The sequence below is a fragment of the Sapajus apella genome, unplaced genomic scaffold (genome assembly GCF_009761245.1).
Source record: "Sapajus apella isolate SASKATOON/1434 unplaced genomic scaffold, GSC_monkey_1.0 scaffold13, whole genome shotgun sequence".
Classification (NCBI taxonomy): domain Eukaryota; kingdom Metazoa; phylum Chordata; class Mammalia; order Primates; family Cebidae; genus Sapajus; species Sapajus apella.
In genome coordinates this window covers 595,382-609,900 of record NW_022436953.1, presented here as the reverse complement: position 1 = coordinate 609,900, position 14,519 = coordinate 595,382, and the positions used below count along the sequence as shown (strand labels likewise).

The window sequence follows — 14,519 nt, the reverse complement described above, 5'->3', positions numbered from 1 at the left end:
CCAAGCAGTTTCAAGACTTCACGGTGCTGTGGTTTAGATATAGTTTGGTTGCTTCAGTCAATTCTTATGTGAAAATTTGAAGCCCTGTATTGGAGGTGGAATCTGATGTTTGGGTCATGTGTGTGAATGGCTTGGTGTCATTCTCTTGGTAGTGAGTGAGTTCTCACTCTTATTCTTTGTGAAAAGAAGGAATCTCCCTCCTCCCCTTCTTGCTTCCTCTCTTATCACGTGGTCTCTGCACACGGCAGCTCCCTTTCACCTTCCGCCATGACTGGAAGCTGCTAGAAGCTCTCACCAGAAGCAGATGCTGGTGCCATGATTCCTCTACAGCCTGAAGAACCATGAACCAAATACACATGCTCAATAAAATGATAAATTATCCAGGAAAAAAAAAAAAAATTTATAAGCCACAATCATCTATATTTTCTTTTTTCTTAAACATATTGCACAGAAATCCTACAAGGTCTTTTTTTTAAAAAAAAAAAAAACAAACAATGCATGTTTTTCTCATTCTCTGGAAGATCTTGAAAAAAGCTACCTTGTACACAAAGCTATAAAGAAAAAGTAAAAACAACTAGTATTCTCATCAATCTTAGCTATGAACTGCCAATCACTTGACATATTTCCCTAAAAAACACATAAGCAGATATATTAATTGAAAAAAATTAAATGAGAGTCACACTGAAGATCATTTTATCTATTCTCAATATTACAAGAATTTTCTTTCTTATATCATTACTTATTCTTCAAAAACACTTGACAGATTACTGTTAAGAGAAAGCATGAATCAAAAAAAAAAAAAAACAAAAAAAACCAATTTCTTCTTTTCCTAAAATATATTCTCAAACTTTTTTTTATAAGAAAAAGTTATACCAATTTGTATTCCCACTTGGAGCATTGGGGATACTATGGTTGCCACACTTGCAGACATTACATTTCACTGGCAAAAAATGGTTCTTTGGGCTGGGTGCAGTGGCTCATGCCTGTAATCCCAGCACTTTGGGAGGCCAAGGTGGGTGGATCACAAGGTCAGGAGATCAAGACCATCCTGGTCAACATGGTGAAACCCTGTCTCTACTAAAAATATAAAAATTAGCCGGGTGCAGTGGCGTGCACCTGTAGTCCCAGCTACTCAGGAGACTGAGGCAGGAGAAAAGCTTGAACCTGAGAGGTGACAGGAGGTGGAGTATGCAGTGAGCCGAGATTGCACCACTGCACTCCAGCCTGGGCAACAGAGCAAGACTCTGTCTCAAAAAAATAAAAAAGGTTCTTTGTTTCAATTTGCACTTCTCTGATTACTGGTAAGAATCAATATCTTTTAATGGTTTATTGTTCTTATATATTTTCCTTTCCTATGAGTTTACTGGAAATAATATATTGATTAACCAGTGATTCTAGCACCATCTACTGAGTAGTAACACTTAATTTTACAAGCAATGTTTGAGGGTACTTTTTATAAAACCATCATAATTACTGATTTATTTTTCAAATCCATCATCAGTAGCATATTCTTAAAATTACATTAAGTCTTAGTATTTAGAAAGGCAAATCCCCACTCATTATTTATATCTTTAAAATGTCCTAGCCATTCTAGCTTTAGTCTTCAGATTGTATTTTAAATCACTTAGTGAATTCTGCTCCCCACCCGCAGAAGCTCCCCAAAGAAAGACAATGCGTTTTTTATCAGAATAGCATTATACCTAGAAAGTAATTTAAAAAGAGTAATATCCTTAAAAATATTCAGTCTTCTCTTTTATTAACTATTTTAAATTTACCTAAGTGGACTTTAATGGATTTCAAAGTTTATTCATAGAGTTCCCATGTTCTTATTATCTTACTTTTTTCTTGCTGTTATGAAAGGATGTTTCTTTTACTTCCTAAGTGCTACTGCTGAAACAAATGAAGAATGTATTTATATACGTTTGTATATAAAATTTAATTTTATATATAGCTTTCAGGGGAAAGTGTAAGTCAGCTATCTTCAGGCTCACTACTTTGTGTCCACTTCCCAAATACCTTTAAGTAGTTTCTTTTAAGGGAGCTGTGGAAGGTGGTAGGGAGAAGCAGAAAGAAAAAAGCTATACAAACTACCAATGCTGCCAGGTATGGTGGCTTATGCCTGTGATCCCAGCACTTTGGGGGGCCGAGGCAGGAAGATCACCTTGAGGTCAGGAGTTTGAGACCAGCCTGGCCAACAGGGTGACACCTTGTCTCTAAGAAAAATACAAAAAAAAAAAAAAATTACCCAGGCGTGGTGGTATGCGCCTGTAGTCCCAACTCTTCAGTAGGCTGATGCAGAAGAATCACTTGAATCCAGGAGGCAGAGGTTGCAGTGAGCCGAAATGACACCACTGCACTGCAGCCTGGGAAACAGAGCAAGGCTCCATCTCAAAGGAAAAAAAACTACCAATGCTTTGTGGTCAGGGGAGGAGATACAATAGTAAATGGGTTGAGATATTTCCCAACAGGAAAAGTTTTAATAACAATATTATAAATATTTATCATAATTTGTAATAATACTAAAAGCTTTAAAAATATACACTTTTATTAACTAATATGAGCCTTTATTATGTTTTCTAGGAAGGGCTATAAAATATCAAAAATGTATTTTAAAACATGGAGTATGTCTAGTACATTTTGTGCTGCTATAACAAAATTCCTGAGAATAAGTCATTTACAAATAACAGAAGCTTATTTTCTCACAGTCTGGAACCTGGAATTCCACGATCATGGCAACGGCATTCAGTGTCTGGTGAGGGCCTTCTCGTTGCACTCTCACAGTAGAAGGCAGAAGGATAAGAAAGCTAGCCTAACCCTGCACCAAGCCCCTTTTATAAGAACTTAATTCCATTAAGAAAGAAGGAGTCTTTATGGCCCAATTACCTCTTAAAAGGCCCCACCTCTTAATACTATCACATTGGCAATGCCTGAATTTTGGAGAGGACCCATTCAAAGCACAATTTACTCTATGCTTTTCTCCACAATCTAAAGTAGCATGCTCTCAGCGCCATAAGAAATGCTTTAGAAAGTTCTTTGGGTCTAAGGGGAACGACACTATAAAGACACTGCTGAGAGAAATTAAAAACATACACAGGTGATATAAACTAAGTAAACTGAAATACTACTGTTGATGTGGCAATTCTTTCCAAATTAATCTAAGCTTTAATACAATCCTAATCAAAATCCTAAAAGGCTTTTTCAAGAATTGGTAAGATGATTAGTCTTTTTATAAGGAAAGATCAAAGACCTAGATTAACAAAACAAATTTGAAAAACAAAAAAACTGGAAGACTCATACTACTAGATTTCTACATATAAAGATATAATAATAAAGCCACTGTGGTACTGGTACTAAGGATGGACATAAAGGTCAATGACACACAATACAGGCACACCTCACTTTATTGCACTTGGCAGATAACTGTGTCTTTCACAAATTGAGCTCCCACAAACTGCACCTGTATAAGATGGTGAACTAAATTGATAAATGCTAGGTGTGTTCTGATCAGCCCACTTAACAGCTGTTCCCTTGTCTTTCTCCCTCTCCTCCGACCTCCTATTCCCTGAGACACAACAATATAGAAATGAGGTCAGTTAATATACTGTACAATGACCTCAAGTGAAAGAAAGAGTTGCAAGTCTCTTACTTTAAATCAAAAGCTAGAAATGATTTAGCTTAGTGAGGAAGGCATGCTGAAAGCGGATAAGCCAAAATTTAGATCTCTTATGTCAGTAGCCAACTTGTGAATGTAAAGGAGTTCTTAAGGAGAATTAGAAATGTGACTCCAGTGAACACAAAAATAGCAAGAAATCAAAACAGCTTTATTGCTTATACAGAAAAAGTCTTGAGTGGTCTGGACAGAATATTAAACCAGCCAAAGCCTAATCCTGAGCAAGGTTCTAACTCTCTTTAATCCTATGAAGGCTGACAGGTGAGGAAGCTGCAGAAGAAAAGCTGGAAGCTAGCCAAGGTTGGCTTATGAGATTTAAGGAAAGAAGTCATCTCTATAAATACAAAAGTGCAACATGAAGTAACAAGTGCTGATAACAGAAGCTGCAGCAAGTTATCCAGATCATTCTAAGATTACTGATGAAGGTGGCTACATGAAACAACAGATTTTTCAATGTAGACAAAAGGGCCTCATATTGGAAGAAGATTCCAGCAAGGACTTTCATAGTTAGAGAGACGTCAATGCCTGGCTTCAAAGCTTCAAGAACAGGTTGACTCTCTTGTTAGAGTCTAATGCAGTGGTGACTTGAAGTTGAAGCCAATGCTCCTTTTTACCATTTCCTAAATTCTAGGGCCCTTAAGAATTATGCTAACTCTACACTGCCTGTGCTCTATAGACAGAACAAAGTCTGGATGATAGCACATGTTTATATTATGGCTTACTATTTTAAGTCCACAGTTAAGACCTACTGCTCAGGAAAAATAAATTCCTTTAAAAATATTACTGATCACTGACAATCCACTTGGTCATTGAAGAGCTCTGATGGAGGTATACAAGATTATGTTGTTTTCATGCCTACTAACACAATACTCATTCTGCAGCTCATGTATCGAAGAATAATACTGAGTCTTGTTACTTAAGAAATACATTTTGCAAGGCTATAGCTGCCATACATAGTGGTTCCTCTGATGGATCTGGACAAAGTAAATTAAAAACTTTCTGGAAAAGACTTGCCATTCTAGATGCCATTAAGAACTTCTGTGATTCAAGAGAGGAGTTTGACAAAATATAAATACTAACAGGAGTTTTGAAGAACTGATTCCAACCCTCATGGATGACTTGGGGAAGTTCAAGATGGCAGTGGAGAAAGGACCTGAAGATATGGTGGAAATGGCAAGAGAACTTGAAGTGGAGCTTAAAGATTTAACTCAATTGCTGCACTCTCGTAATAAAACTTGAAAACATGAAGAGTTTCTTCTTATGGATGAGCAAAAACTTTTGAAAAAAAAATTTTTTTTTTTTTTTTAAAACAAGTCTACATCATGCTTTTAAGAAAGTGGTTTCCTGAGATAGAATCTACTCCTGGTGAAGATGCTGTCAACATTGTTGAAATAACAACAAAAGGATTTAGAATATTAAACAAACTTAGTTGATACAGCAACACAGGAGTTTGAGAGAATTGGCTCCAATTTTGAAAGAAGTTCTACTGTGGGTAAAATGCAAACAGCCTGACATGCTACAGAGAAATCTTTCCTGAAAAGAAGAGTTAATTCATGCAGCAAACTTCATCGTCTTCTTTTAAGAAACTGCTACAGCCACTCTAACCTTCAGCAACCACCAACTTGATCAGTTAGCAGCCATCAACATCAAGACAAGATCTTCCACCAGAAAAAAGATTCCAATTCACTGAAGGCTTATATAATTGTTAGCATTTTTCAGCAATAAAGCACTTATTATGTACATTGTTTCTTTATATATAATGCTATTGCACACTTAACAGACTACAATATAATGTAAACATAACTTTTATATGTACTAGGAAACCAAACAATTCTTGTGACTCGCTTTATTGTGACATTTGCTTTATTATGACGGTCTGGAACCCAATCCACAGTATCTCTAAAGGTTTGTCTGTCAGGTCCAGAAATACACCAACATGCACATGGTCAAATGACTAAACAAAGATGTCACGGTAACTCAATGTGACAACAGACAGTCTTTTCAACAAATGGTGCTAGAACAAGTGGATTTTCTACTGGAATATAAAACCTCAACTCCTACCTCATACTATATAGAAAAATTAAACAGAAATGGATCAGAGATCAAAATATGTTACTACTAAACATTTAGAAGAAAAAATAGATTTTTTCTTTTGCATTTGACATAGGCAAAGATTTTTTGGAACAGGACATTAAAAAAACAAATTTTAAGAGAAAAAGATGATAAAATGAACTTCATTGAGATAAAAAATACTTCTGCTTTTCAAATGACACAAAGAAAAAGACAAGCCTCAGAGAAAATATTTGTATAACATACCTGATGAAAGGGTTTACGCAAAATAATAATCATTATAACTTACAATGTTTTTTAAAAATGATAAAAGTTTCAAACAAATCACATAAAATATACAGATGAAAAGGATGCTCAACCTCACCAGTTATCAGGGAAATGAAAATTAAAACCAAAGTGAGATACCACTACACACGCACTGGAATGACTTATGTTAAAGAGACAGATGATACCAAATGTTGGCAAGATGAAGAACACTGGAACTCTCATACATTGCTGATGGAAACACAAAATGGTTCAGTCACTTTGGTAAACCATATGGCAATATAAAGTTAAACATATTCTTATAATACCACTCAGTAATTCCATCTCTAAGTATTGATCCCAGAGAAATGAAACAATATGTCATTTGTATACAAGTGTATACAAATGATGTAAACAAGAGTCATAATATGTATACATAATATGTATACCACAAAAAGATGTATACAAGTCATAATAACCAACAAATGAAAACAACTCGGCAGTCCATTGAAAAGGTGAAATGATAAACTGTAGCATATCCATGCTATGGAGAATCACCCAGCAATAAAAAGGAACAAAACTTATACAAAAAAAACAAAAATCCCAAAAAATTATGCTAAGAAGTCAAACATAAAAAACTATGTATTTTATGATTCCTATTATATAAAATTATAGAAAAGGTAAAACTCATGATTGTATAGGTCTGTGAGTCTGGGAAGGGGACTGACTATAAAGGGCATATACAAGCTTCTTAGGGTGAGAGAAGTGTCCTGTGTCTTTCACCATGCTGGTAGTTAGATAATCGTAAGCATTTACCAAAATTCATCCAGTTGTACTCTTTGGATGAAATTTATTTTATGTAAATACTATCTCAATGCCTAAATGTCATTAAAAAAAGTTCAGGGTATTAAAGATACTGAATATATCACTATCTTTCAACTCTTGTACTAATCACTTGAAATCAAATAAATGATTTTTTCTTGCAATTTTAGTGTCACAAAGATATGTGATTATTTTCAAACTTCACTTCACTATCTTTCCCCTAAAAAGCAGGCATACTTTTAAGTTGAAAACCTATATAACTTTCCATAAATTTCTTTGCACAGTATACTGAAAGGATATGCTGTTAGTGGCTAAGAGTTAATGACATTTCACTATTTTTGCTACCAAAAAATACAAATCAAGATAAGAAGGCTAATATGAATGAAGCTGTATGCAGATGGGCAATAAAGGAGGTATGTGTATCAACAATTCCTCACCAAAGGTACCAGATCTCTTTAGAAAAAAGGATTCCATTGTTAGAGCAGAAAAAGGACAAGATGAACCTTACAAGACGACCATCTTCTAACAGAATGTAATAAATGCTCATAAAGAGTGGGACATGCCAAAAGGACACAGGAGGTGGCTTCAAAGGGACTACCACTGACCAAATATGAAACACTAACTGATAACCTATTGCACAGAATAAGAATCCTGACTTCAAACTGATACAGGAAGAGGGACAGGTATTCCTCAAAGTATAAAGCCAACTAAAAAACATAGAAGAAATAAAGGGGTTAAAAAAATTACCATTTTCCATCTATCAGAACAATAACTGACTTAGGCAAGAAACTATCAGTGATACTGAAACTAAAATGGATCAAAGTTCAATGAGGAGGTGTTTACAAAGTCTCATAGTATCTCCTCATAAATAACTTATTATAAAGGGGAAAACAGTAATACTTCAGTGGAGAAACCTAGTAGACATCAACCCACCAAGTCATCAAAGTTGACATCACATCTCTCTCTCTCTCTCTCTCTCTCTCTCTCTCTCTCCACACACACACACACACACACACACACACACACACGTAAAAATAAGTAAAAACAAAGTTAACAGCATCTGATTAAACTGACACTGTATGCTTCATATAATATGATACATAAAGGAGGATCTATCATTTAATTATTTAATAATCACTTGTTTAATATTATGAACGTAATCATAAAGAAACATCAGAAAAACCTGAACTAAGGAAATTCTACAAAATAAATGTTCTATGCTATTTTTAAAAAATTTCATTGTCATTAAAAACAAACAAAAGGGCTGGGAGCAGTGGCTCATGCCCGATTATTACACGGTAATGGTAGTAATCCCAGCACTCTGGGAGGGCAAGGCAGGTGGATGGCTTGAATTCAGGACTTCAGGACCAGCCTGGGCAACATGGCAAAACGCCACCTCTACAAAAAAAAAAACCATATATATATATATATATATATATGTAAAATTAGCTGGGCGTAGAGGCATGCGCCTGTAGTCCCAGCTACTTGTGGGGCTGAAGCTAGAGGATGACTTGAGCCCAGGAGGTTGAAGCTGCAGCAAGCCCACTGTGCCACTGCACTCCAGCTTGGGTAACAAAGTGAGACTGTCTCAAAATAAAAGGCAGACAGAGACTGAGCCCTACTCTTCTCCCACAAGCCAGATGTCCTTTGTTTCTCTTACATCTTCTCCTCCATAATCCCAGCTGCCTTGCCATTAACTTATATTTGATTGTTACAGGTAGCTGGTACCTGACTTGAGGATGAAGAGAAAGAGAATAAAAGCCGGATATGGAAATTAATGACTTTCAGGCTTCTCTTAATATCTCAAGAACCTGGTGAAGATATTAAAAAGAGTACACAAAAAAAAAATAGTATACAATTTTCTGTCAAGGGCTAGAGAGTAAATATTTAAGGTTTTACAGGCCAGATAAGTCTCTGTTGCTTACTCTGTTCTTTTTTAACAACTCTTTAGCTTGCGGGTATTACAAAACAGCCTGTAGGCTAGATTTAGTGACAAGCCCTAGTTTGCTGACCCCTGGAAACTCTTAGAGATTCCTCCAAGAACTGTGACAGAAATAGATCCAATGGTCCCTGAAACAGCAAAGATATCACTGAATAAACAAACCTACAAAATTATGTCAGCATGGAATCTAGTCCTTACAGTGATAAATATTTAATACAATTAAATTTTAATAAAGACGAACATTTCTTAAAGTTTCTTTTGTAACTCTAATATCTGTCCCCTTGTGAGTTTAGATGTGCTTTGGGTGGTAAGATTGGAGCAGGAGGGTGCTTACTTACATAATGTTTCTTATTTTCTATTTGAGAGGTAAGACCTCAAGAAAGGAAATAGAGGACAGAATGCAAACAGTTTCACATTAGGAAAGGGTAGGATGGCCTAGACTTTAGAAGTGTGATGTAAAACCGACAGGATGACATTTTAAAACCACCCATCTAAACTCAGTGATAGGATTCTCCAAATTTAGATAAGATTGGAGTATGAATTTAATTTCATACTATAGGATATAGAAAATTTGGGAATTAATATAGTATGAATTTAAATTCATATTATAGGATATAGAAAATTTGGGAATTAAAAGCATGTGTAAACATGCAGGTTTTGTAATAATTATGTTAGCAAAGCCTCCCCAAATAGATCATGGACCTATAGCTACAGTCATGTCTGCTACTGACATTTCAAGCAACGAGCTGAAAAGAGCTGACATGATGCAACTCGTTGATTTAAATGCCACTTTCCTACATCTTATTACTTTAAATGCCAACAAGTCTTAGGGGAAATGTCTCCACCATTTAAATGTCCATACACTTTATGGTCAATTATCTAACAGAAAACCTTACTTTGCTTAAACTATTGCTTTTTAAATAAACAAAGTATGAATTGTGCTTAATATAATCTTTGGCATATGCCAATGTTACCCCTGACTGTTAAGCAGACTATCAAGTTAATGAATAGAAAACCAAAAAGTTTGAAGCTAGACACATTTCAAGAGTTAAATATGCCATTCAAAATGTACAAACTGGGCCAGGCACGGTAGCTCACACCTGTAATCGCAGCACTTTGGGAGGCCGAGGCAGGTGGATCACGAGATCAGGAGATCAAGACCATCCTGGCTAACATGGTGAAACCCCGTCTGTACAAAAAATACAAAAAATTAGCCAGACGTGGTGGCACTCGCCTGTAATCCCAGCTACTCAGGCAGGGGCTGCAGCAGGAGAATCACTTGAACCCGGGAGGCGGAGGTTGCAGTGAGCCAAGATCACGTCACTGTACTTCAGCCTGGGTGACGGAGTGAGACCCCCTCTCAAAAAAAAAAAACAAAAAAAAACTCACCAGTACAAACTTATCATAAATGACTCATCAATGTATCTAATTATTACTGTTCCTAGAAATTAAGCCTAAAGAATAAGCAGCAAATGATTATTATTACCATTAGTTAATTCACCAGTATCTATCATCAGCATTTGCTGTTGATAGTTTTCTCCATTATACATGTATAGTTATTAAAAACATTAAAAGACAAAAGCAGACCATCCCTACAGACAATAGGAAGGGTTTCTTTATGCCTCCATTGGTTGGAAATACAAAGTTCTTTTTTTGTTTATTTGTTTGTTTTTTTGCGACGAGTCTTGCTCTGTTGCCCAGGCTGGAGTGCAGTGGTATGATCTTGGTTCACTGCAACCTCTGCCTCCTGGGTTGAAGTAATTCTCCTTCCTCAGCTTCCCAAGCAGCTGGGACTACAGGTGCATGCCACCACACCTGGCTACTTTTTTGTATTTTTAGTAGAGACAGGGTTTCACTGTGTTAGCCAGGATGGTCTTGATCTCCTGGCCTCATGACCTGCCCACTTTGGCCTCCCCAAGTTCTGGGATTACAGGCGTGAGCCACTGTGCCTGGCCAGAAATTCAAAGTTTATACTATTCCCAATATTGATCCACAGCCCAATTTCAATCAGAAAGCTCCCTGAATTTCAATCCACTCTTCATAATGACTGTGGCTAAGGCTACTACAACTACAAGAATATTAACTGCATATTTGAGGCAACTGCATTATAAAGCCTGGCTGAGAGTAACTTTGCCGTTTTCTAAATTCCTACAGGACTTTCTTCTATTCTGATAGCAACAGTCTTTAACTTGTGTTCTATTTACTTCTATTTCTAATCTCCTCCACCAGACTGTAAATTCCTTGAAAATATTATCTGTGGCTAAAACTTCTTTCTTTCACTTGTAGCATCTTCATGCCACAGTGGCTAGTGCTTCTCATGCAGTAAAAATGAAATATAACATAGTTGATTTTAAATTTAGAAAAAAAGAACTTAGAAAATTTTATTTTAAAAAATATATAAGAAATCAAAAGAGAAAGATGTAATATTGTTAGCTGATATAATCCAAAATGATCTATACATTTAATACAATCCTTATCAAAATCCAAATGGTGTTTTTTGCAGGGGGGAAAAAAAATCCACCCTGAAGTTTCAAGACACTCCAACTGCCAAAACAATATTGAAAAAAAAGAACATTTGGAGGTTTCACACCTCTTCATTTCAAAACTTATTACAAAGTTACAGTAATCCCTCCCAAAATGTGGTACTGACATTAAGAGAGACACATGAACTAATGAAACAGTCCAGAAATAAACACTTAGATGTGGTCAGATGATTTTCTACAAGGATATTAACACCATTCAATGGGAGAAACAACTCTTCTCAACAACTGGTATTGGGAAACATGGGCATCCACATACTACTAGGCTGGGCACTGTGGCTCACACCTGTAATCCCAGCACTTTGGGAGGCCACGGCAGGAGGATCACTTGAGGCCAGGAGTTCGAGACCAGCCTGGCCAGCATAGTAAACCCCTATCTCTGCTGAAAATACAAAAAAAAATTAGCCAGGTGTGATGGTATGTACCTGTAATCCCTGCTACTTGGTGGCTGAGGCACGAGAATCGCTTGACTCCGGGATGCAGAGGTTGTGGTGAGCTGAGACTGTGCCACTGCACTCCAGCCTGGGAGATATAGTGAAACTCTGCCTCCAAAAAATTAAAATAAAGAATGAAGTTGGATCCTTGCCTTGTATCGTATACAAAAATTTACTCAAAATAGATTGAAGACGTACTGTAAAAGCTACAACTATAAAACTTTTAGAAGAAAACAGGGCAAAAGCTTCATGACACTGGATCTGGCAACGATTTTTTCGATACAACTCTAAAAGAACAGACAACGAAAGTAAAAATAGATAAACTGAAACTAAATCAAAATTTAAAACTTCGTGCATCAAAGGACACGAGAGAGTGAAAAAAACAAATTATAAAAGGGGAGATAATGTGCAAATTGTGTATCTGATATGAGGTTAATATTAAGACTATATAGGCTAGGGGAGGTGGCTCACACCTGTAATCCCAGCACTTTGGGAGGCCAAGAAGGGAAAGCATGAGCCTAAGAGTTCTAGGATTCTCTGAGTTCTTGAGTCTAGGAATCCAAGACCACCCCGGGCAACATGACAAGGCCCCAACTCCACAAAAAATTTCAAAATTAGCCAGGTATGGTGGCGAGTGCCTGTGGTCCCAGGTGCTTGGGAGGCTGAGGCAGGAGGATTACATGTGCCCGGGAGGTCAAGGCTGCAGTGAGTAGTGTCTGCACCACTGTACTCCAGCCTGGGCAACAGAGTAGCATCCTGTCTCCCGCACCACCACCCCCAGGCCCCCGCCTACTTCCCTCTCCCTTCCCAAAAGAACAAATATATATATTTATATATATACATACACACACATATATATATATAGTTCTTCATGCACACACACACATACGCATGCATGCACGCACGCAGAACTATAACTTAACAACCAACAACCTAATTCAAAAATGGGCAAAGGACTTGAACAGACATTTCTCTAAACATGATATACAAATGGCCAACAATCACACAAAAAGCTGTTCAACACTATGAATCACTAGGGAAATGCAAACCAAAATCACAATGAGATACTACTTCATGTTCATTAGCATAGCTACTATCGAAAAAAAGAAAAACCGCCTTTTGGCTCTCTGAGCAGCACCATGACGGTTGGCAAGAACAAGCGCCTTACGAAAGGCAGCAAAAAGGGAGCCAAGAAGAAAGTGGTTGATCCATTTTCTAAGAAAGATTGGTATGATGTGAAAGCACCCGCTATGTTCAATATAAGAAATATTGGAAAGACGCTAGTCACCAGGACCCACGGAACCAAAATTGCATCTGATGGCCTCAAGGGTCGAGTGTTTGAAGTTAGTCTTGCTGATTTGCAGAATGATGAAGTTGCATTTAGGAAATTCAAGCTGATTACTGAAGACGTTCAGGGCAAAAACTGCCTGACTAACTTCCATGGAATGGATCTTACCCATGACAAAATGTGTTCCATGGTCAAAAAATGGCAGACAATGATTGAAGCTCATGTTGATGTCAAGACTACCGATGGTTACTTGCTTCGTCTGTTCTGTGTTGGTTTTACTAAAAAAATGCAACAATCAGATACGGAAGACCTCTTATGCTCAGCACCAACAGGTCCGCCAAATCTGGAAGAAGATGGTGGAAATCATGACCCAAGAGTTGCAGACAAATGACTTGAAAGAAGTGGTCAACAAATTGATTCCAGACAGCATTGGTAAAGACATAGAAAAGGCTTGCCACTCTATTTATCCTCTCCATGATGTCTTCGTTAGAAAAGTAAAAATACTGAAGAAGCCCAAGTTTGAATTGGGAAAACTCATGGAGCTTCTTGGTGAAGGCAGTAGTTCTGGAAAAGCCACTGGGGATGAGACAGGCGCTAAAGTTGAACGAGCTGATGGATATGAACCACGAGTCCAAGAATCTGTTTAAAGTTCAGACTTATAATAGTGGCAAATAAAAAGTCTTATTGGAAAAACAAACAAACAAAAAAAACCAACCACAGAAGATAACAAATGAGGGCAACAATGTGGAAAAACTGGAAGCCTTTAGCACTGCTGGTTGCAATGTAAAATGGTGCAGCCAATGTGGGAAAGTCTGGTAGTTCCTCAAAAACTTAAAAACAGAATTACCATATGATCCAACAATTCCATTTCGAGGTATATACAAAAAAAAAAAAAAAATTAAAAGCAGAATCTCAAAAAGAGATATTTGTAAACCCATGTTCATAGCAGAATTATTTAAAACAGCTAAAAGGTGAAAGCAACCCAAGGGTCCACTGATGGATGAACAAAATGTGATATATACATAAATGGAATATTGTTCTGGTTTAAAAAGGAAGGAATTTTGACACATACAACAATAAGAAAAAACAAAAACATTATCTTAGGCAAAACAAGCCAGTCACAAAGTGACAAATACTCTATGATTCTACTTATATGGAGGTATCATTGAGACAAAAAGTAGAATAGTGGTTGCCAGGAGCTAAAGAGAGGAGGAAATGGGAGAGTTACTGTTTAATGGACAAAGGGTTTCCATTTTATAAGATGAATAGAGTTCTGGAGACTGACTGCACTACAATGCAAGTACTTAACTGCTGATCTTGTATACTTAAATATACTTAAGATATTAAATGTTATGTACATTTACTGTAATTTAAAAAAATAAAAAGGTACAATCCATGAAGAAAATGCAAATAATTTCAAAAAAGATGGAGACCTAACAAACGGGGAGAGGAGGGAAGAGAAGAGAAACAGAATACAAGCTCTCATAATGGAGGGGAAAGAACAAAGAAA

General features: G+C 36.8%; 1 protein-coding gene and 1 pseudogene across 19 annotated transcripts in view; one reads left to right on the top strand and one right to left on the bottom strand.

Annotated features, from left to right (window-relative positions):
* The window catches only part of LCOR (ligand dependent nuclear receptor corepressor), a 159,161-nt gene that overhangs the window by 65,669 nt on the left and 78,973 nt on the right, over positions 1-14,519 (bottom strand). The gene's annotated exons all lie outside the window — the stretch shown is intronic.
* LOC116553727 lies at positions 12,831-13,692 on the top strand (annotated as a pseudogene). Its single transcript, XR_004269884.1, has one exon. The product of XR_004269884.1 is annotated as a 40S ribosomal protein S3a pseudogene (transcript).